The sequence below is a fragment of the Nannospalax galili genome, unplaced genomic scaffold (assembly GCF_000622305.1).
Source record: "Nannospalax galili isolate Female #2095 unplaced genomic scaffold, S.galili_v1.0 scaffold381, whole genome shotgun sequence".
Classification (NCBI taxonomy): Eukaryota; Metazoa; Chordata; class Mammalia; order Rodentia; family Spalacidae; genus Nannospalax; species Nannospalax galili.
Genome location: NW_008347312.1, coordinates 658,685 through 683,431, shown reverse-complemented (window position 1 = coordinate 683,431; position 24,747 = coordinate 658,685). Strand labels below are relative to the sequence as shown.

Below are 24,747 nucleotides of genomic sequence, written 5' to 3'. Positions count from 1 at the left end.
CATTGTGATGTCTATTTGTGTACACATTGTCCGGGGCTTCTTCCATGCTACAGTAACAGGGTTGGGTCATTGTAATGGAGACAGTGTGGACCAAAGATCCTGCTGGGGAGGGAGGGCAGGACATATCTTTTCTTTGGAGGTGGTCATAAACCACATGTAAGATCCACCTAGTTCCAAATGGTCTTTGTAATATCATCAGCTCTGACTCAACTACTGCCATTAGTCTCCACTCACAGGCAGGACCCCAAGATTTTATGGGACTTGGCCCAGGGGACACACTCAGGTACAGTGAGCCTGCTCTGCCTTGAAATAATGCTTGCCTAACCACCTCTGTTTTCAATCTCCATAATCTGGCTGGACTTCAGTTTGAGTAGTTGTCTGATTATTAGCACTAGATCCTGTGAGATTGTTGGGTCAGACGTGTAAGACATGCCCTGGAACCCTTTAGTAAACTGTCTACCATACTCAGCATATCCTGAATGTCATAAGTCATCCAAAGTGGGAAATAAAAAGAAATCACCCAAAAACATAATGCATGTATAATTTGTACAAATTGCCCCTTCTAGTGAGTAAGACACCTCCCTGCCACTTGTCACAGATGCTTAGCCATTAAGCTGGTAAGAAGAATGGAGGGATTGGCTGGTGACTTATTCCACACCATTCAAAGTCATGCCATTCCATTAGAGCAGCTGGTGGCCTCCAAAGCCTTGTTCCCATTGTATAGAACACATTGATAAAACTTCAGAACTTTTGAGGTTCATTCTGGTCTCTGACCTCCTGTGTTTAACCCAGAGCTTTTGTCACAGGCTTAATAAATGTTTTTCCATTTCAGCTGTTCCTCCAATTCCTAAATCAAGGGGGCCCTTTCTGCCAGTTCCCTGGCATCTTTCACTGCCTTCACCCAATTGTGGTAAAGCTGGTAAAACTCCAACAGCTGCAGTCTGAGACAGGCATGAGAGGCATAAGCCACTCCAGCTGGATGGAATCTGTACAGCCAGGAGAGATCTGAAACTGCTCAACCTTAAATTGATCATCTTCATCAAGAGCCTTGTGTTTGGTATCTTGTTTCATTCTGTTTAATTATTCATCCAGTAAAAAGACATGTCCAATTTTTACTAAATAGGGCTGTAATTCTAGTTTGAAACCCATTATTTTTCTTAATTATTCCTCTTCCTTCTGGCTCCTTCCTCCAGCCTATGTATTCTACATGGTATGTCTGGAAGGAAAAATAATAAAGTACACTGAATTTCCCAATAAATTTCCATTTTATGAAAACATTAAGAGAAGTAAAGTAAATCAGGCACAGAAAGACAACTTCTCTGGTGAGAGCTGAAAGATGCCCTAATTTATGGGTATAACAGTAAGTCATTATGAGTCAGTTTAATAGTATGTGGATTTAGCAGAATAATGGTGTTAAGTTCACTCTGGCCTGTGACCTGTCTAGTCACATGTTCTTGGCCCCAGCAGCAGTTTTGGGTATGGACTCCATCCTGTGAAGCAGGCTTTAAAGCCATTAGAAAGTGGTTGGTTACTCCCATAGAATTCATGCCGCTATTGCACCAGTGGACACATTTTGTCAAGCAGTTGTTATTGTAGCCTGCAGGGTTCACAGCTAGGTAAGGTTGCCATTAACATGCATTGAACCTTCTAGTACTATTAAAGCTAATCAGCACAGGTGTAGCTTCAGGGTCATCACCAGAGAAAGTTCTTCTTACAGCCGATGATAATTAGCACAGAGGCCCACAACTGTTCAACACACAGAGAACAGATGGCAGAGTGTTAAGCCCTAAATGGGACACGTATATCACACCCCCCTCAAGAGCTCAGGGATCATTGTAGAAGAGGAAACAGAAAGATTGTAAAAGCCAAAGGTGGTAGATGAAGCCAATGAAACCGTGTTGTTTGGATGTCACAGGGTAGTTTCACATATGAACCCATAGCACTTATGACAGCATGCAAAAGATCTATGCAATCCAAACCAGACAGAAGTCCAGTATGGATGAAGTAGACAGGCAGAAAGTCCCAGCCCTAGCTGAAGACCTATTGGCAACTGATAGATGTTGAAAGAGGGAGAGTCAGTTTTCCTTACTGATGTGATGTCTGGTAAGTTGACCAGATTCTAAGAGATAGACGCACACCCAAGAGTACTTGGAAAACACAGATTATATTTATTATGCCTTTTTCCAAAAGACAAATAAACCCCCTGGCAGTGGGCAAAGAGACACCTTGTTGGTGGTGGTGTTCTTAAATCAGTCGGGGGCAGAGCAGATGGTAGTCCTTTGTTCATCCTAGCTTGATGCCTGGCTCACTGGCCAAAGCTGTTTCACGCCTAGGGCACAATCCTACTGAAAGAGAAAAGAAAAAAAAAAGGACAAATAATAATAGAGGACACAAAGTCAGGGGGCAGTGGGGGTGGAGGGGGAGGAGGAGGTTTGACTGTGATCAAAATACAGTGTATGGAATTCTCGAATCATGTTTTTTTAAAAAGAAGAAAGACAAATATCACACATTCTCATAGACACGTTGATGTCAGAAAAGTTGATCTCATGAAAATAAAGAGTGTAATGGCTATCACAGAAGCTGGGAAGGAGAGAAAAGGAAGTAGTAGGCATGGGGTGCCTGGGAAGAATAATTTCTGATGTTTTATGGTGCAGCAAGGTAACTACGGTTGAAAATTGAGTGTCTATTTCAAAACATCTGGTAGAAAATATTGTCACTATTCTAAGCACAACAGAATAATAAATGTGAGGTGAAGGATATGCCAGTCACCCAGATCTGATCATCACATATTGTGTAAATGTGCTGAAATACCACAGGGCACTCCCACAAATATGTACAATTAAAAAGAAAACTAGGCTGGAGATGTGGCTCAGCAGTTACGAACACTGACTGCTCTTGCAGAAGACCTAGGTTCAAATCCCAGCACCCACATGGCAACTCCAGTTCCAGGAGATCCAATGCCCTCTTCTGTCCTCCATGGGTACTGCATGACGTGGGCATATGCACATGCAGGCTAACACTCATGCACATAAAATAAAAATAAAATTAAAAACAAAGAAAACAACATTAGGGTTAGGTATTTTGCTCAGTGGTAGAACAATTGTCTAGCACAGGTGAGGCCATGGGTTCGATTGCCAGCACTTGAAAAAATTAGAATGACATTAATTCTTTTTAATTTATAAAAAATTAATAAAAAAACCACTGGCACACTTGAGTGCTGCGTGCTCACACACCAGCCCCATCAGGCTCCTTGTTCACATGCAGTTTGCATTTCAGGAAGACACCAGACTTGTTTAGCAGACGACTGCTCAGTTCAGGGCTTCATTTCTGGGAGCCTGGCTACAGTTTCCCAAAAAGGTTTCCATTAACACTTTTGTGGACTCTACACGGAATTTTCCAAACACAAAAGACATTGTGAGTTTCCATTTTTTCCTCTAACTTAAACTCAAGCATTGTTTACTTAAACATGCTTTTGTGTGTTAAGTGACACAAAGGGCACAAAAATGAGAGAATCTTCATTACTTCCCTTCAAGGACTGATAAATTGAGAGGGAAAGATGGACCTCCATAGAGAATGCATTGGTTTAAATAGAAGGCCCCCATAGGTTAATGGGTTGGGACTCTTGGCTTCTTGCTGGTGGTACCTTGAGACAGGAGTCAAGGCTGGATCAGGTGGGTCTTTGAGGGTTTTAGCCAGCCCCAGTTCCAGCCTGAGCTCTTCTCTGCTTGATCCACTAATGTGAGAGTAGCTGCCACCATGCCTTCCCCTCCACATTGGACATGAGCGAAAATAACTCCTTACTCCCATAAATTGTTTCTGTCAGGTAATTAGTCACAGCAATGAAAAAAGTTAACAAACAGAAGCAGATTTTGCTAAATCTATGCACAGGGTATGTAAGGTGTGTATAATGGGCACTGTAGAGCCATTGAGGTCAGCCTGCGTGACCTCATTCACCTAGCTGTGGGAGTTTCAGCCGTCATCCACTCAGCTGTTTCCTTCTCCAAGGGCCGCCTGAAACTGACGTATCTGTCTTGCTGAACGTTGTGCCCTTCCTCAGGGGCAGCCTCATCCAAGGACAGGCTGGTGTGGGAATACAAGAACTTTGCTTCAGTTAAGGACCCCTCTGAAGGGGTGTCTCAGTTACAGAGTCTGTCCTGAGTGGCTGAGGTCTCTCTCCTCATGTTTATTGCTGTTTCTGCTCACTCTTGCTTCTGTCCTCCATGGGTACTGTGACTAAGCACACTGCAGTCTGTGCCCAGTCTGCCTCAGAGTTTGGTTCTCCAGAGCCTAACCTGTGTCAGGGAACAGAGAGCAAACAGACATTTGAACTAGGAGGTTTGGAAAGGCCTTCAAAATGTATTCAACTAGTATTTGTTGAGTGCCTATTCTGATCTAGAACTTCCTAGGCACTGAGGTTACAGTAGCAGACAGAATAGATCTGGACTCCCACTCTCAAGAGTAGGTAAATAAGCAAGGGTTTTTTTTTTTTTTTAGCTAGTCCTAAGTACTAAGAAGAAAATGGTTTTAAGACAGTGATTCAAACACAATAGATGCAAAGACATCACTGAGGAGCTTCTTCAACTTCAACTTCAACCCCAGAGAGTCTGATCCAGAAGGTGGAACCCACAGCCTACATCTCTAAGAAGCCCCCAGCTAAGGAAAACTCTTCCTTGGAGCTGCGCTATTTGAATCCATCCTGTATTGAAAAGCTGACATAGGCAGGGTTCTGGAGTTGTCTTAAAATAATAAGAATTTATGTGGATATATGTTGAGCTTTTCCTATATGCTAGTCACTGTGAAGGACTTCCAGCATTATTCTATTTAAACCTGAAAGTGGCCAGAAGGAGACATAATTATTAGTCTCATAAATAGCAAGAAATGTGCCAAAGGCCACACAGCTTTGGCAGTCCTGAGATTCCAGCACGGCTGTGCTCCTTCAGAGCCTGTGATCTGAGCTGGTATTTAGATCTGCTTCCCAGGGCTAGGTCTTGCAAAGAGTGCAGCATCCTAAGAACTGTTCGGTGCCAGCCCATCTTGGTGCCCAAGCACCCTTCGTTACAGGAAATGGTCAGCTATCTGTTGCATCAATAATTGTCAACCATTTCCAAGCACTGACACACTTATGAAGGAACTCACAATAGACCTCCAGGAATACAATCAAGTTTCTGTTTTGCTCATGGATAAACTGTAAAAGAAATTGAGAATCCTTCTGATTTGTGATCTTCTAACTGGGTGGATGTAACAGAGCTGCTGAGGTCTACATAGGGAGATTGAGTAACTATATAACTCAGAATACAAATTTAGGGACACCATTGAGACTAATTGGGGATGCTATTAATTATGCTAGGCAATAGTCAAAAGATTGGAACTTGGGAAGACTGGACCATAAAATGAGCTAAGAACAAGGAAACACAGCTCAAAAAAAATAGAGAACTTTGGGCTGGGGAGATGGCTCAGTGAGTAAGAGCACTGGCTGTGAAAACATGAAGACCTGAGTTCAAATCCTCAGCACCCATGTAAAAGTCAGGCATAACCATGCATGCCTGAAAGCCCAGTGTTGGAGGGCAAACACACGTAGATTTTGGAAGCACATTGGCCAGCCAGTCTAGTCAAAACAGTGAGCTTCTGGTTCAGTGAGAAACTATCTCAAAAAGTCAGGCAGAAAGCAATACCCAATGTCCTCTTCTGCCCTCTGCATGCTTGAGAATGGGTGCATTCACACACACACACACACACTCACACACACACACACACACACACACGCATACAACACCAAGATATACCAAATATATAGGCATATGTATGTACATATATATAATAGAGAACTTTTATTTTCAGCATCCAAAAGGAAGGAGTAATCTACATATCCACTGATGGGCAGACGCATAGATAAAATATGTTCTATGAATACAGTGGAATATTATTCAGCCTTAAAAAAGAAAGACAATTCTGATGCATGGCTATTCTGTTAAGTGAAAGCAGTCAATGACAAAGGGATAAATGTATGGCTTCTCTTAAATGAAATGAGTTACCTTGAGTAATAAGTCCATGGAATCAGGAACTGGAATCGCGGTCACAAGGGCTGAGGCTAGGAAAGAAAGGGAATGTACGAATTCAGAAAAGAACTAGAAACTATATCTTGTTGACTGCTCTTTGGAGTATTTTACCTTGCAGTCATTTTAGAGTTATGGAGAAGTTGCAAAGACAGCAAGAGCTCCCTTGCACCCATTACCCAATTTGCAATGTTACTAGAATGTTAGGTCACCACAATGCGTTCTTCACAACCGAGGCACTGGCGCATGTACACTGCTGCTGACTCTCGGAATCTTCAGGTCTAGGATCCAGAGTAGGAGGCCATGAAGCATCTAGTTGTCACATTCCCTGAATTCAAGCCTACAACAGTGTCTTAGTCTTCCTTTTCCTTTTTTATAAAAGCAGTGGGGATTTTAGAGAGTGTAGGCTAATCGAGAAGTGGACTTTCCCTCTATCTGAGCTTGTCTGATATTTCCTTCACGGTTGGACTAGAGTTATAGGTGTGAGAAAAACACTACAGAAACAAAGAGCCCTCCTCATCCTGTTACGATGGGGGTACATTTGTCAAGCTGATCTGTCCTTGTTTCATTTCTGTCATTGTGATAAATAAAATACCCTGACAAAAAGCAGCTTGGGAAGAAGGGGTTTGCTTCTGTTTACAATTCCAGGTTACAGACAATCATTGTGGGAAAGCCAAGACAGAAACTTCAAATAGCTCATCACATCACAGCCACAGTCAAGAACAGAGAGCAAAGAAGGAGTGCTTGCTTGCTTGTGCCCAATTCAGCTTCTTCCACTCTTAGGGTCCATGACCCCCTGCCTAGGGAAAGGTTCCACCCACAGTGGACTGGGTCTTCCCATTTCAAATTAACTTATTAAGACAGTCCCCCACAGACATGCCCATAGGCCAACCCAATGTAGGTTATCTCTCATTGAGACTCTTCCCAAGTAATCCTAGGTTATATTGTCAATGCAAAAGCATAACTCTCACCTCAAAAGGGATAAGAGATAATTTATTCTGGAGCCAAATATGAAGGACCGTGGCCCAGGAACACAGATTCAGGTTACCCCAAATTCCATGTCCCAGCATGAAGGCAGTTTTATGGGGTTTTTAGAGTAACAGAATAAAGAAAAAGTCATAAATGAAGATGCTTTTCAAATACATTGGCAGAAACATTAAGTAAGACGATAACAGCAGAAGAGAATTCTCAGTTACAGGCCTCAGGTGCTCTCTGATGACACTCGGTCTTTTTCTTAGTGGAAGCTGGTGGTCTGCTAAGTTAATACATTCCAAAAGGTTTTTATTTGTTAGTCACGGGTTGTTAAGTCAGCAACAAAGGTGGGCAAGGAGTGGCTATTTATGGGGCTAAAGATGGACCAAGATAAATGGTAATTGGGCTCTGGGCCTACAACATTCCAAACTTTCCACAATCAGTTTATCAGCCTTTGTAGAAGGAAGTGCAGTTTGCAGGCATAAGGTTTTCCTGGGAAGTTCCATACACAGTGTCAAGTTGACAAGTAAAGCTAACCATCACATGATCAATAGCTGGGGAGGTTAACCTTTATTATCTCATGATCTGGCCAACATGGCATTTGCCAGATTCTTCGGTTTTAAAGTTACTTTGTGTTTTCACTTTCCATATTCCATTCTTTGGAATCAGGACCCTAAATCCAATCTACACTCACGGGGGAAGGAATAATTAAGTTCCACATTCTGATTCATGAAAGTTTTGAGCCTCTGGATTCACCTATACCTGAGGCCAAATGCTCCCCAGGCTCTTAGGTGACATGAATCAATATGTTCTTTCTTACTGGAACCTATTTGTGTTCCTGTCACTTATAAATGACAGGCTCCTAGTTCTTACCTTCTTCCTACCAGGTCCTCCATGTAGAAGCCAGCGTGGCTGGTTTTGAGTGACTATATGATTAAGTTCCCAGCACTAACACTGGGCCATAGCCTACTTGTAAACCCTACGTGATGAATGTCCCCTGAGCCTTGAAATTATATAGCCCTGAGACTTCCATACCTTCCTCCTCCCAGGATAATATGCTCTGTTGACCCAACCCTGTTAGAAGTTGCTGCTTTACATTTAAAAGAGCTTAAACACTCAGGAGTATTTATAGATATTATCTCTCTCAAGAGAGACAGAGGATACTATACCTTGTCAACCTCAGTGACCCAAATCTGAGGTTAATGATCTCACCAAAACTGTTAAGTTCAATTGTGTGAGTCTATGAATTTCACAGTAGTGACAAGAGTCTTGGAATACTAGGACACCTCGTTTTGTGATCCGTCCATCCATTCATTCATTCAGTGAATAGTCATTGAGTTTCTTTCATGTACCATATGCTATGACAGCCTTGGGGAACATGATAGAGAAGAACAAGACAAAAGCCCCTGGCTTCACGGAGTTTATTTCTAGCAGATAAACAGATGCTAATGAAGTAAACGAGGGAACTGAAGAGGGATCTGAGTTTGGATCCCTAGCAGTCACATAAAAACTTGGCTTGGGGGCTTGTGCCTATAATCCTGGTTCTGGGAAGGCCGGGACAGGAGGATCCCTGGTGTTTGCTAGCCAGCCACTCTAGATGAATCAGTGAGCTCCAGATTCAGCGAAAGACTGTCTCAGAAAATGAGGTGCAATAGAGGAAGACACCTGACATGGACCTCTGGCTTCCATACTCAGGTACACACATGTGCAGACCCATAGGAACATGTACATACACATAAACAGGAAAATGAACCAGGTAGTTTTCGCATGTTAAATGCCATAGGACAATAACTGGGGGGGGGGGTGGCAAGACAGTAGCTGAGAAGGAGAGAATAGGGCTTTACAAGGGATTCTCAAGAACCCCAGGAAAGGGATAGCAAAGCAAAAGCCAAAAGACAGGAAAACCTGAAATGAAGCAAGAAATAATTCAATAAGCCTAAAAAAAAAAAAAAAAAAAAAAAACAAGAAAGAAGTCAGCTCCATGCCAGTGAATGGGGAGAAGAGCGATGAAAGATTACACTGAAGAAGTAAGCAAGGGTCAGACTGCATAGGACCTTTGTAACCATGGAAACGAGATTTGTGAGGAAGGGAGTGACATGATCCGATTTATGTTTTTTAAAGTCCGCTCTGGCTGCTCAGTAGAAAACAGATTTTGAGGTATCAGCATGAAACAAAGATCCAGTGAGCTATGGCTACAGTCCTGACAAGAGAGGCCAGTGCCTAGACCTAGAGTGGTGCCCGTGGATGCGTGAAGTGAGGAGATGTTTATTTCCCTCATTCGCTTTGGATCCTGTGACATGCTGGAGAATTAGAAGTGAAGAAAGAATGAAAACAGATTCAAGGCTTTGACCTTGACCATGGTGCCATGACCTGAATTGAAAAGGCAAGGGAACAGAGCTCCCTTCTGGACAGCCTACATTTGTGATTGTGTTAATGAATAATGAAGCAAGGGCAGGGTGTGTGGTTAGAGGCAGAGGTCTGGGGAAGAGCAGGCTAGTCTCAGAGAGAAAGGAAGTCAATTCAACCAGGAGAATGCGGTAAGGTTTCTGGGAAGCATTACATGTCCATTTGAAATTTGTGGCCATGAACGTGAGGTGAAGCAAAATAACCCAGCTGTTTCTTTGATGCTCTGTTGTAATATTCCATTGTGTGGAAACGGATGGATGGCTTGGTCCAACCACTGAGGAAGGTCTTTTTAAAGAGAAATGAAAACAAACATAGGCTCAGGAACACTTGAATTTGTGTCACCAAAGTAATAAGATGTGGAATCTACATTCGATCAGAAAATAGTGTAAGGATATTGAAGAAGGTTGATAATTTAATTAGGACAGTGGACCAAAAGAGTTTTATCCAATATGGTAACCATTAGCTACAGTGGCTACAGGATACTTGACAGGTAGCTAGCCTGACTGAAGCCTATCAAGTCTAGAGCATACATAGATTTCTAAGACAATATGAAACATCAGGACATAAAATATTTCATCAATAATTTTTATATTGATTATGCATCAACATAATCATATTTTTGATCTGTTGGCTAAATGAAATAGCTTACTAAAATTATTTTAATGGAATATTTTACATGCCTTAATGTGACTCTTAAAAACCTATAAATGACACAGATGTCTTGCATCCTATTTCTACTGGGCTAGACAAACTAATGGTATCCCTGAGTCAGGAAAATACTTGAAGTAGAGGTATTTGGTTTTCAAATGAGAACTCCAGACTTCAGAGGTTGTACAGTTAACACCACTCATGGGATCCAGGGTGTGGCTACAGGAAAGAGTGACTTGGAGGGGTGTGAAGATCATGAGTGGAAAGCCAAAGGATAAAGACACCAAAGGATTGATGAGTTATGCATGGGCATGCCGAAATTATGGGGCATGATGGGAAGAGCAGTTAGCACGGGAGTATTTAATTGTGCGGAGATGGGAGCTGGTCAATTTGAGGGGACACAGCTGATGACAAGCAGCTACTGGCCACAAGGCAACTGAGCACCCAAAATGTGCTATCCCAGCTGACGTCACTCTGAAACTCTCATTTTAAAAGTTTCTGGGATTTAAATTTTTTTATTACATTTTTATGTCAGGTATAGTGGTGCATGCCTATTTCAGCACTGGGAGATGGAGACCGGTGATCTCTGTGAGTTCAAGATCAGCTTGGTCTACATAGTGAGTTCCAGGCCAGCTAGGGCACAGGGAGTCTCTGTCTCACAAAATTGCATTTTTATTTATTTTATGTGCATGCATACTGGAGGTAGGGGTTGGCAGGCAGGCATGCACCATAGGGTGCATGTGGATGTCAGAGGATACCTTGTATGAGTTGATTCTCTTCTTCCACCAAATGGGTCCCAAAAATCAAACTCAGGTCATCAAGCTTGGTGGCAAGCACCTTTACCTGCTGAGCCATATTGCCAGCCTAGGGACTTTATTAAGTAAAAAGAAAAAGAAAGTTTTAAAAGTGACAAAGGGGATCCCTGGGGTGCATGCAGTGGGAGAGAAGAATCACCCCGTACTTGGGAAGCCTGGCCAGGAGGCTAGAGGCCCACTGTTTGGAGATGGCATTAAGAGCTTTAAAGCTGTTTGCTGACTGTAGAACAGGAATGCTGGAGGATAGTGAAGGAATGATCAAGGAGGGACGTGGGAGACACAAAAGGAATGGGGTAGTCAGGGGTGTGCAGAGGTCTGTCTGGGCTGGTGGAAGGCTAGAAGTCTTTTTCTAAAAGACTTTGACTCCTGGGAGTAAGTGATAAGACCACTCTGTGTGGCATCAGAGCACAGGCCCTGTGAGTTCTGTCAGCAGAAGCCATAGCCCATCTTATTGTGATGGCGTGAAGGCAAAGTGACAGCCTACAGGCATCTGTCATCCTTGTTGATTCTGAGAGATATTTTAAAGTTAACAGTCATCACTCATGATTTTTTTAAAGAATGGTTATTGTGATGAGAGATACTGGGGATAATTAGAATTTGCAATGATGCTGCTGTTGTGACGAAGGAGAGGCTTTTCATTAAACTAGATCAGGGAGGAGAGAAATCGGAAACAATGAGTGAGGGTGGCCGTGGATGTGTCAGGAGAATGCTGCTGACAGAGCCTTTAAGAATGCTTACCAAGGAAAATTCGTTCACACAGAGATCTGTCTCTTTTGTGATATTATTTTAATGGTGTATGTAGATTAGTTGATGCACCCAAAGGAATTTGGAGGAATTTATACTAGTTAACCAGCTGAAGCCTCCAATAAGCATTTCAAAACATGGCATGTATTATAGTTTTGATTCTTTTATAATGCTCTCTCTTTTATTGAAACAGGGTCTCATGTAGCACAGGCTAGCCTCCAACTCATTATGTAGCTGAGGGTGACTTTGAACTCCTGATCCTCCTGCCTCCATCTCCCAAGTGCTGGGATTACAGGTGTGCACCACTATACCTTGCTTATGCATTTCTGGGGATCAAATACAGGGCTTCAGACCAGTGATCTCTGTGATTCAGCATTCTACCACGTGAGATATAACCCCAGGCCATCATTACATATTTCTAGGACTTTATAATTTCTATTATGTGCTCATATTTTATAGGCAAAAATATACATATATATGTAAAGTTGTATATTTCCCAAACAGGAAAAAGATATGTATGTAAAATTTGAAACTACATACAAATCCTTTGAAACTATATAAAATTTGCATTTGAGTTTTGAAATATACTACAAGGGGAACAAAATTTCTGTAAAGCCCAGTGTATTCGTCAGAGTTCTCTAAAGGAACAAAACCAGTAGAATATATATATATATGGGGATTTATTGGATTGGCTCACACGGGCAGAGGCTAAATAGTCCCAGAATGGCTGTCTGCAGGATAGAAAGCCGGGAAAGCCAATAGCTGCTTAGTTCAAGAAACTGGAAGTCTCAGAACAGGAGGAACTAAAAGCACAACCCACTCCGAAACTAAGGGCGCAGACGTCCCTGAAGAGGGGCTGGTGCAAGTTCAATGGCCGAAGAAGCTGCAGTATGCTATCTACAGCCTTAGAGACGGCAAAAAGGACATCTGCTCCAGAAAGATCAGAAGCGGCCACAGACAGCACATGAACTCATGAGCATGGCCACATGCTGACAAACATTCATTTTTTACAAAAAGAGACAGCAAGCTCAAATTTAGGTCACAGGCTGTTAATTTCTCACCCCTCACATATACACACACACACCAAATAATAAATGCATCAAATTAAACAGGGAAGTGAAAAGACAAAAGTATGAGCATTCTCTCCTATATGCACAGAGTGATTTAATATTGTCCTGGGTAGAACTGTGCTATATGTTCAATTTCTAAGAGAATAAAGACAACAAAAAGCAACACAGAATCAATGAAACAGTTATTTCAGACAACCTAGTCTGAAAAATTCTGTCTATACTATCCATAAAACTAACTTCGGAGTGCCCTTGAGGCCAAAGCAAAGAGTGAGACATAAGAGCTTTCCAACCTCCCATCCGCACAGAAGACACATTCTAGTTAACACAATAAACAGCCTCTTTCCATTGTTCGAGCTTAAAGAATCTTGTTTGCCTTTAGGTCTTTTTTTAGGGTTATGGAACCAACTTACCTCCATTTTCCCAGGATGTTCCCACCTTCAACACTACAAGTCTCTTGAGACACAGGCATTCTTTCATCTTGGTTTTAACTGTTAGTCTTGGGTTCTAAGAGCTCCCTCAGTTTTGAGCAGATTGGGTGGTCAGTTGGTCATCTTAACTACAATTAGTATGAACTGAAAAACACAGAGAGTAGGTCCTCAATACTAGTGTTTTTTGGGAAAGGAAGGGTTGTGCTGCTATTTTTCCATGATGGGGATGGAACCTAGGACTTCCCACATGCTAGGCAAGTACTCTAGCACTGAGCTACATCTCTAGTGCTCAATAATGTTTACAAGAGTTGCATCATTATTTTACATATGTTCATTGCTTATAGTGACCGAATGTAATGACAACACTTTGTACAACACTCAAATATCGATTGAGTGCCTACCATGTACAAAGCACCAGGGACTCTCAAGTAAACCATTCCCTGCTACTCTTGACACCAGAACCCCTTTTGCCAACACACTTGGCCTATTCTTTTGTTTTCACTTAGACTGTTTTATTTACTTACATTGAGTTCTAGCCCTGCTGAGGTATCTCTGCTTGAGTTTGTAACCCCGAGATTAAATTAATAAACTAAGGCATGGCGCTTTCTGATGATTCATAGAATCCAAGCACAGCTCTATTCTTTCCTTTCCAGATCCCTAACACTTACACCTCAAGTTCTCAATAGATGTGGCTGAATAAATAATGCCCATCCTTCACCTAAGACTAATTCATCTTCCAGGAATTTTTTGAAGGGGTTTGAAAGCTAGAAGTCCAACCCGGAGCAGAGTGTATGCTAAGTAAGTACTCTGCCACGGAGCTATATCTCCAGCTACATCTTCTAAGCTCTTAATTCCACAGCATCTTTAAATACTTGATCACAGTGAGGGTCTTTCCCCAAATGTAGCACCAAAGTAACACCTTTTCTTCCTCCCTCAAGAAAAAAGAAGCTTAAAAAGTCTAAGGTAAAATGTCCATCCATAAATGTAGTAGGCAGAATTCTAAGTTGGTGCCCAAGATCTTGTGTTCCAATCCCTAAGACCATAATGATGATGAAATATTCCTGTGATCATATCACCTTACATGACTAAAGAGATTTTGTGATTGTAATTTACATTACTTATCAATTGACTTTGAATAAACTGAAAGAAAGGTTGCCTGAGGATCTGAAGAGATCACATGACACAATCACATGAAGAGCTAGTATTTCTCAGGCTGGTAACATGAGGTCAAGCCAGAGACTTGAAGGATTAAGAAAACTGAAGATATCACGATAGTTTTTCATATGGAGTGACCACAAGAGAATGGCAGTTAGGAAGGGACAAAGACCCTGACTGACAGGCAGCAAAGGGCATGGGGCCTCAGTTCTACATCCACAAGCAACTAAATTCTCCCAACAAAAATGAGCTTAGAACTTAATTCTTCCCCAGAGCCTCCAGATATAAGCCCAGCACGGCCAATATCTTCAACGTTGGGAGACTGTAAGTAGGGCGGCCACCATCAACTTCTGATCTACCAAACTGTAGGATCATAATAAATAGATGCTGTTTTCATTAATTTTGTGATAACTTATAACTTATTCCATCAAAATTGCAGTTATCACCACCTGGCTCTGTCAAATAGGTAAGGAGATACAGGATGACCACAAGGTGAAAATTACCATACCTGTAGCACAATGATGAGAACTTACAAGCAGGCACATCTGTCCCAGGCCACCGCCCAGTCATAAGACCAGGCCTGAAGGTGGTCTTGATCTTTTTTAAGCTCCTTCTACATGAGACAGACTGAGCAGCAATATGCAGCCATGCCAAGGAGGAAAGGACTTAGAAGAAAGGAGATACACAACATTATGGGACAGGGAATACAGGCTAAGAAAGGAACCACTGAAGCCTGTAACAAGCCAGAAGGTAATTATATAAACTAAATGTCCCCAGGCCTCGCCAGCCTCATAGCACAAATGAGGTCACATCAGCATTTATACCCATACTTAGCTTGCTCAGATCCCTTCTTATTGCTGCATTAGTTAGGGCACAGGATAAGTTGTTAGAACAGAGAGACCCAAACACATAGCAGTTCAAGCAGATCAGGAATCTATCTCTCATATGGCATCCCAGAGGTGGATAGTAGTCCTAGGCAGGGAGGAAACTCTGCTCTATAAGGTGACCCAGGGACTCAGGTTCCTTTTGTCTTGTTCCCACCTTCCCTTCCTCACAGTATTATTCCCACCCACATCAGAGCTCATGTACCACCACCATCAATTCTGCTTTCAGCTCCCTGAGAAAGGGAGTAGAGGAAGTAGAAGCCAACAAATTTTCTTTTAAAGAAGTGATCCATCACTTCTGCTCACATTCTATTGTCAAAAATATAGCCACACTAGCTGCAAGGGAGGCTGTAAAATGTAGTTGTCTCTAGATAGCCTATGGAACCCTTGTTTGGATTTAGATGAGGTGTCCCCCAAAAGGGCTCATGTACTGAAGGGTTAGTCCCAACTTATGCCATTTTGGAAGGTTTTGAAAAATTTAGAAGGCAAGGCCTAGCTAGAGGAAGTCAGTCACTGGGGGCATTTCCATGGGAGGCCCTCCTCTGTCTCTCTGTATCCTGGCCATGGTAAGAGCTCTCTGTTCCACTGTGCCTTCCCTCCAATAATGGGCTGAGTTCAGATGCTATGTTAGTCCTGCAACTAAAACAAAGTCTTCAATCTTTTTTATCTCATATATTTTGTCACTGTGATTAAAAACTGATCAACTGATCCTATTAGTCAGAAAAAGGAAAGAGGAATAATGAGTCTCTGCCATAATACCATCCCAGCTTTTCCTGGGAGTCCGGAGACATTTCTCATGTGATGGGTACCTCCAAGGGTAACATGGACCCTGCTCAGTCTTGTCTGCTACATTACCATTCTGGGGGAACTGCACTAGTTAGAGGCTGTTCCCTTGGGCTCCAGGTATGTATCCATCTTCTTTTGTGATAACTCAAATAGAACCAGAGGCAAGGATTGGGTGTCAGTGGATGATCTAAGAGATGAGTCTAAAAAGTAAGAATTAGAAAGCAGAAAGTGTAAGAAGTGAAGGAGGAAAAGTCAATGCATTGCATGTTATTGAATTTGGTCCATTTTATGTTACTGTAATGAAATATCCAAGACCAGATAATTTGCAAAGAATAGAAATTTATTGAGCTCATTATTCTAGAAGCTGGGAAGTCCAAGATCATGGTCCTGACATCTACTTAGCATCTGGTGAAAGTCTTCCTGTTGTATTATAACATGGAAGGGACATCACAAGGTGAGGCAACAATTGTACTAGCTTGGGTCTTATGACAGTGTCGTCAACCACAAAAATCTAGAGCCACCTGGAAAATGGGCCTCTGGGTATGTCTTTGGGGGTATCTTGATTATGCTAATTGAGGCAGGATGACCAGGCCACTGTGGGTGGCACCTGTCCTAATGTAGGGGATCTTGGAGAACGTGAGCTGAGCAGTACCATGCATGCATCTATTTCTCTGTTCTGACATAATACAACCAGCTGCTTCAAGCTCCTGCTACCTTGAATTCCTCTACATGATGTGTTATGCCTTGAACTGTGAGCTAAAATAAACCCTTTCCCCCTTGAGTTGTTTTGCCTAGAGTATTTTATCATAGCAACTAGGAAAAGAAACCAAGTCAGGTCTCCTTTCCTCTTCTTTCAAGCCACTGATAGCATCAGGGGAGCCCCACCCATAGGTTTTATCTAACCCTGATTACCTGCCAAAAGCTCTACTTTCAAATACCATGAACATAAGACTTTGGAGAACGTTCCCAATATGTGGATTTTTGAGGCACACATTCAAACCATAGCATAACACGATTGCCAGTGTGGGCAACAAGGACCCAATCACTATGGACAGTCTGGGGGACACTCTGTGTCCTTCTGAAAGGCAAGAGGCTGCGAAACTTGTCATCAACAAACACATTTCATTTCCCAATAGAGTCCTTGGGCATTCTCCCTACTGCCTGCCCAAGGACTGAGGTGGAAAGACAGGAAGATAAGGCAGGCACTTGGGATGGGATGCTATCTGCTCATATGTGGACCACACTGTGTTTGCTGCTAAAATCTGACAAGGACCAAGGGGATGCAGCAGGAAGCACCTAAAGCAGCAGTGAGAATCAGACATGGAACCAAAGTTATTAGAAACAGGCAGAGTGTGCCTCTGTCTCTCACATTCACACCTCCCCAACCCACAGGGTGGGCTGGGGACAAACCATCTTCAATCTGATCCTGGAAACGAACCCTTAAGATGACCTTAATAGGGCTGGTGAGATGGCTCAGTGGGTAAAGGTGCTTGCTGTCAAGCCTCGTAACATGAGTTCAATTACAAAAGCCCACATATGAAAGGAAAGAACTGACTCCAACAAATTGTCCTCTGACCTCCACATTTGCTGTGTCACAGCATGTGAGCAAACATGCACACATGCATAAACAGAGAAATGAAAAACTTTATCAAATAAGCAAGATGAAATTTATCATAGCTTGCTCACCCTCATACAACCCACTCACATAAGTAATGCCTGGAGGTCCTGGGCTTCTGCGGCCTATCTTAGCTGAGCATAGCCCTTACTATCCCCTAAGTTATCTATTAACATGTCTTCAGGAGATTTAGCAAATTAAGCAAGAAGCTAATATTGATAAATATTAGCTAGTATTTTTTGTTTGAGAGTTTATGTACAATGCTAGCCACCATGAAACAAGTTATATATAACATCAAAGCTACTATTGGGAGCTGCAGAGATAGCTCAGCAATAGAACCCATGCTTAGTATGCGCAAGACCTGTCCAATCCCTATCACACACACACACACACACACACACACACACACACACACACAGAGCTAATGTTATGTTAGACTGAGATCTGAGACTACACCATTAACAAATGGTAGAGCCAAGATTTAAACCCACATTCAGAAAGCTGACTCCAGGTCTACAGTCTAAGCCGCCATGCCCTGCCACCTCCCCAGGGATGTTTGCTGGCAGCATTTATTATATCAAAATGGAATTTTGGGTGTAATCACAGCCAGACGTACCCAGAAAGAATGATCAGGGGTGACAGGAGTCACACAGGCATCTACAACTAAAACAAGCCCTCTAGACCAATCCTATTCATTCCCCCACCCCAAGCAAGGCCTGACAAGGGGCAACTAAAGACACCTCCTTGCCAGTCACCATGGCCAAGTGCTCCCAACAGATAGAAAGGTTTGAGGGTTTTGAGGCAGGGATGCACTGAGGCCACAAGAACACTGAATAATGGTACAGGAGTTTGAGAGCCTTGGAATGAGCGATTTCAGCTTGGTTAGCTTTTTAGGGCATTGCAACGAAATTAGATGTGGAGGGGGCAGGTGCGGAGAGCAGCCGCTGGGCCTGGAACACTGCCATACCACCTGCAATGGGAGAGAGCTGAGGCGGAAGCTCATTAACCGTCCCGGATCATTACCTCTGGCTCCCCAGGGGCACAATCACTCAGTGTGGACTTTTCGTTTTGTAGGTCTCTCTTCAATGGTCTCTGGGGACTGCAAGCAGAGCTCTCTTCCCAGGAAGGGGATAGTGTGGGCAAGTCTTCCAGAGAGCACCATCCTGTTAATTACTGTTTGGAAAGATAAACAAAGCCTAGTGTTTACTGAATGTCATGCCTGCTTGGCTGGGGGAAACTGAGGCTGGTAAATTAACTTTCCTATGGCATACAGTTTGAATGTGGCAGAGATCCAAGAAGTCTGTAGCATCAACTGTTACATCCTGGAGCCTTGTAGCACAGATGGCAATAGTTCTCTGTGGCCAGTGAGAGCCTCCAGCAATGGGCAGAGGCACCTTCCACAGCAGGAGGGTGAGGCCGGTGGAAGCCAGCCAGAGAGTGGGGCTTTTCCTGGAGGCATCAGTGGTTCCTGTTCAGCAAATAAATCCATTCATCATTATTTACTGAGTAACCATTGTTCAGGTCCTGAAGAAAGAGAGTTGAATGGGGGAAACTGAGTTCCAGCTCTTGTAAAGAAGGCAGGAGAGAGTGTTAACATCAGTGTGAATAACATAGGATGCTGGGAAGGAAACAGACAAGGTGACTACCCTGGGAAGGTCTTCCTGTTGGGGGCAGGGTGACACGTCTGGAGAGTAAATACTTGAGTGGTCACCCCTGGAAAGATCCAGGGAGATGGACGACAAGATGAGGGAACAGCTTGAGCCCTGAAACAAGAATAGATTGGATACCTTGAGACCTGGGCTAAAGCCAGGGTGTCTGAAGGATAGTGAGATGGGGGGGCCAGGTGAGAGCCATCAAAGGGATGAAAAGTCCCCCTGTCCCCCACCAAGGCCAGATGCCCCTCTTTGTTCTCTCTCTCTCTCTCTCTCTCTCTCTCTCTCTCTCTCTCCCCCCCCCCCCCGGGATTAAACCCAAGGCTTTACACATGTTAGGCATATGTTCAACCACTGAGCTTCATCCTCAGTCCTTTTTTGGCTTTTTCTTTTTGAGGCAGAGACCCCTACGTTGCCCAGACTGGTCTTGAGCTCCCTTTGTAGCTCAAGAAGTTCTTGAATTTGTAATCCTCCTGCCTCAGTCTCTTGAGTATCTGGGATTACAGGCCTGAGCCCCCAGACCTGGCATAAGTTCGAATTTCCTATATCAGGTTTACTGATGAGTCTCTAAGCTTCAAATAACTTTCACAAAACTGAAGCTTAATTGATGTTCACTGAACAATCTACATACCCCTCAAGGGTAATGTAGCAACTGTTGGCAGGGTTAGGGTGCCAGCCCCTCGGACCACCCTGCAGTCAGACATAGTTAAACTTGGCTGCTAGAAAGACCAGAGCATGGCCTAGCATAGCTTCCCTCTGGATCAGGGTTATGTAGGTCTCCTACCTGCCTGCATCTCCACAATTCAGCAAAGTTCTGTCCCCTCCCCCTGAACCCTTTTCTTCTGGGCTCATGTGGCTCGTTCTTACACCTCTCTTAATCTGATGCTCTGGGAAGCTGTCCCTGATCACCCCACCCTTAGCCCCAGCACTATCTACTTTGTGGGGGGAAGGGAGGAAAGGGTTTATTTGGCTTATAGGATAGTTCATCATCAAGGGAAGCCAAGGCAGGAACTCAGGGCAGGAACCTGGAGCACAAACCATGGAGGAGTGCTGCTTACTGCCTTGCTCCCCTGGTCTGTGTTCAGCCTGCTTTCTTATACAGTACAGGAACCCCTGCCCAGGGGTGGCGCCTCCTACTGTAGGCATGGGCTGGGCCCTCCCACATCACTCAACAATCAAAAAAATGCCCCACAGACATGGCCACAGACCAATCCAATGTAAACAATTCCCAGGTGTGTCAAGTTGACAACTAGCGCTGTCCAGCACAATTGACCCCTTGTCAACTTCACACATAAAAACATCACTAATAACCCACAACTTTTCCATTTCTTATCCCCAAGATATGTTAATATTACAACATTAAATGATACAGTACAACTTTAAAAAGTTCCACAGTCCTTATAAAAGAATCCAAATACCTTAAAAGTGAGAAAGCCTAAGCAAGAGATGAATGTCTGTGTAGATTTGCTATGATATATAAAGGATGAGACAAAAATAATATACACATAATCTTAAAATTTCTAAGGTCATAGTTTAGTCAACTAGTTTAAGGGACAAAATATTTATCTGAGAATATTCGGTTTTTCATCCAAGCCTTATCTACATAGCACATGATAATTAAAAGTACCAGACTGGTGGAACTAATCTTATTGGGTGTTTAACAGCCATAGTTTGAGGCCTATACTAATGTTGGTCAGAGGGACTTAAAGGACAGTGTTTGCCCTTTGCCCTCCAAGATCAACAAAATTCCAAGGGACTATGGAACATCTCTCAAAATGTCCTGTAACTGTGGTGAGTCAACTGTCTATTGTTCAGGCAGGACATGGAGACCCCATGAGATGGACTTGAACCAGTGTCCAGTCTACAAAGAGGACGGTCAACTCAGAGGAAATATTTCTTCCATGCTTCCAAATGAAGCCAGCATGGTCAAGCAGGACCTTTGACTTATCTTCACATAGATAGAACTGGTAAAAGAAAGGAGTCAGGGGCTCCTCCCAAGCCCATGTGATCCCTGAGGAACAGATCCTCCAACAACCTGAAGAGTAGAAATAAATGGGTTTATTTGGGACAATTATATGGTCTTAAACACCCAAAAGGAAAGTAAAACCAAAGATTAAAGTGATCAGTATATTTCTTTAAGAGTTCAAGGGATTACACTTCCCAGACATTAGGCTTAAATCCATATAAAATGTTTTAGACAATTATTTCTCATTAATGATTTTGTTTCTAATTAGAAAGTGCTACTCAGATTAAGACTTCAAATCTTGGTCTGCAATACTGTAGTGCCCACCTGTAGCTAAGGGAGACAACCAGCTATTGTTGTAAAATGATGGATAAATTTGTTTTCTCCCCCATCTAGAAGCCTTTGAGAGGGACCTGACACTAATTCTGGCTACTCCAACAGCTATCAAAATGCCTAAAAGCAAACCCTGAACCCATCACTCTATAGTCCATCCTTGGAAGACAATAGAAAAATGAGGAAGATCCCAACAGAGGGATGCTTTTGGAAGTCATTATCAAGAAATTCCAATGGAGTCTCATATGAGCATTTGAAAATTGCCCTGTTCTGACTTTTTTCTGGTTCCCCATCTAGAACTTGTAATGCTTACTACTCTTGCCTTTACTTCTCCTTCCCATACTCTATTCACCAGTCAAGGACTTTCTTTTCTCTCTACAGATAAGAGTTATGCAATTTGGGAGTCTTTTAGATAGACCCATTGAAGGGGTACCCCAATTGCCTCACCCTGTGTCCCTGTTCAGCACGGAAGAAGCCAGAGTGGTCTGCGTCCCTATTTCCTATCAGAAATTTGTGTAACCTCTTCAGAGGATGGTGTGATAAGAATAGGAGGTAGGAATTGGCTAGGCAGTTAGGGTAAAAAGACCCCAAAGAAAAGTAACCATTTTTTTGGCTAAAAGTCAAAATGTCCTTGGGCCTCCTGCAACATACTCTGTTCCAAAGGCCAAATTTGTCAAAAGTATTTGGGAGCTCTTATCTAATCCCTAAAAGATTTTAGAGTTACCTCTTCAGAAGAGGGAATGTTTGAGTAGCAAAAAGCCCCACTAAGAAAGAAAGAAGAAAGAAGAAAGAAAGAAAGAAAGAAAGAAAGAAGAAAGAGAAAAAGAGAGAAAGAAAGGGAGAGAAAGAGAGAGAGAGAAAGAAAGAGGAGAGAGAGAGAAAGAAAGAAAGAAAGAAAGAAAGAAAGAAAGAAAGAAAGAGAAAGAGAGAGAGAAAGAAAGAGAGAGAGAAAAAAGAGAGAGAGAAAGAAAGATAACACGAAGTTGTCAGAAAAAAGAGATGGTGAGATATGGGAGGTGTTGGAGGAGAGGGAGTGGGCATAGATTTGATCAAAACACCTTATATGCATGTATGAAATTCTCCATAAAAATTTTTTAAAGTTAAAAAAAGACCAAAAATTTTTAATTAATTAAAGAAAATATTTTAAAAATAAATAAATGTTAAAGAAATAAAAAGAAAAAAGAAAGCAGGTTGTCCAGCGGCCAGGGGAGCAAGCCAGTAAGCAGTGTTCCTCCATGGCCTGTGCTCCAGCTCCTGCCTCCAGGTTTCCGCCCTTGGACTCTCTGATGAATTGTGACCAGGGAGATGTAAGCCAAATAAACCCTCCCCCCTAAAAAAAAGGTTTAACTGTGGGCAACTGTAAAACCCCAAACAAGTTAAATACTGTCTTATTTCAAAGGGGAAGTCTTTTCCTGCTTTATTTTTCAACAAAGCTTTCATCCTCGCTCACTGTGCCATTTCATTTACATATTTACCTTGCTTATGGCCTGGCTCTGCACCACAAGAAGATAGGCTTCCACCAGCAATGCTGTTTGTTCTGTGAACAAACAAGGGGACAAGCAGATGAAGGAATGAACGAACGAATGAATGATACCGTAGCCACATAGCTCACAAGGCAGACTATGCCTCTTCATGGAACAGCCGCTAAGTCATGATATCTCTCCCAAAGATGACTTTTCGTTTTGATCATTATATCCAATATTATATAATTTGATAATTATATCCAGAGCTTACAGCCTTAAACCTTAGCCTTAAATACTGCAGCTTCCTGTGCTGCAAATTTCATCTATGGAACAGAGCCATCTAGTGAAAGCCTCAACTTCCACCGCCTATGTATTTTGTAACCTTTCTTTAAAGATGAAGAGTTTAAATCATTAAATCTCAATCTTTTGAGTGAATATGGCTGAAGGACATTGGTAAAATGCAGATTGTTGGACTCAGGGAGTCCTGCTTCCTGGCCACAGACCCCACAGTGGGACGTGCTGGGCTCCCTGCTATGGAGAGTCAAGGCCTCATCAGAGGGACCCAAAAACCACATGGGTAGTAAAAATCCTGTTTCCAAGTGTTTGAGCAGCAGTTAAAATCCTAAAATGGTGCATTACTGACTATGAAGAGATGAGGAACCCTCCCCAGACAGGCAGCGTGCTGACCCTTCTTTTACCTCTCAGAACCACCTTACCTGCTTCCTCATTCCACCCAGTCACACAGTGTGGTTACTTAGAATGCTGCCTGGGAGGAGACTGGAAGTCAGGAAAGATTGCTTAGTGTCGCCTAGGAAGACAGTGTTTCCTGTGGCCTACAAATTTGGGGCAAGATCATCTCTCTAAAGAAAAGGAGGCAAGTCAATAGGTACTTGAAAGTAATTAACTCCCACCTGCTTTGTGTGTGTGTGTGTGTGTGTGTGTGTGTGTGTGTGTGTGTGTGCGTGCGTGCATGTGCGCACATGCACAGCAGTTGGGTGTTTTTAAGACAGGTATCAAGTAGTTCAGGCTAGCTTGAACTCGCTATGTAGACCAGGGTAGCCTTGAACCCTGATACTCTGCTTCAGCCTCCGAAGTCCTAGAACCACAGGGGTAAGCCACTGCACCAACTCTCCAACTAAGTCTTTGGCTCTCTCTCCCTCCCCACTGAACACCATCTATGCTCTCATCTCTTCCTTGAAGGCAGCTGGGTCCCAGAGCTTTGTTTTCTGCCCAGGGTCAACCAGACCAGTGTGGCAGGATGTGCTTCATGGCAGCTAGGACCCCAGCTAAAGCCTGGGTGGCATTTCAGTGAGGAACCTTAGAGAGGCTGGCAGGGACAGGCAGGTCCAGGCTATGGAGCATGGGTTCCTCCTAACCAAGGATGCACCAAGCCCAGGCTGAGAGCATCAGTGACTGCACTACGCTGGGCTCAGTATGGGGAGCAGAACAGTGTATGCGCTGACCAAGGCAGCTGCTACTCAGCAGCTTGTTACCACACATGTCCCTCCAAGTTTCTCAAGACAATCTGGAAGTTTAGATTTTGAAATGAAACATCCCTGTTTTCAGCAGTGTCAGTGAATCCTTTAAAACTACAGGGACCCCAGAAAGCATCCTCAAAGCATGAGTTTGCAGTCCCTTCTATGGAATTGGGGTTGCACAATACCTGTAACAGGAAGATGGGATGGGAGACAGTTGGAAGCCATGCCCTGTAACCCAGTGTAATGGCCAGTGTTGATCATCAACTTGACAGGATCTGGAAC

General features: G+C 43.0%; 1 non-coding gene across 1 annotated transcript; it reads left to right on the top strand.

The window, feature by feature from the left end:
• Positions 1–2,198: 2,198 nt before the first annotated feature.
• On the top strand, positions 2,199–2,342 carry LOC115072174. Its single transcript, XR_003851240.1, has one exon. It is a non-coding gene; the product is annotated as a small nucleolar RNA SNORA48 (small nucleolar RNA).
• The last annotated feature ends 22,405 nt before the right edge of the window (positions 2,343–24,747 follow it).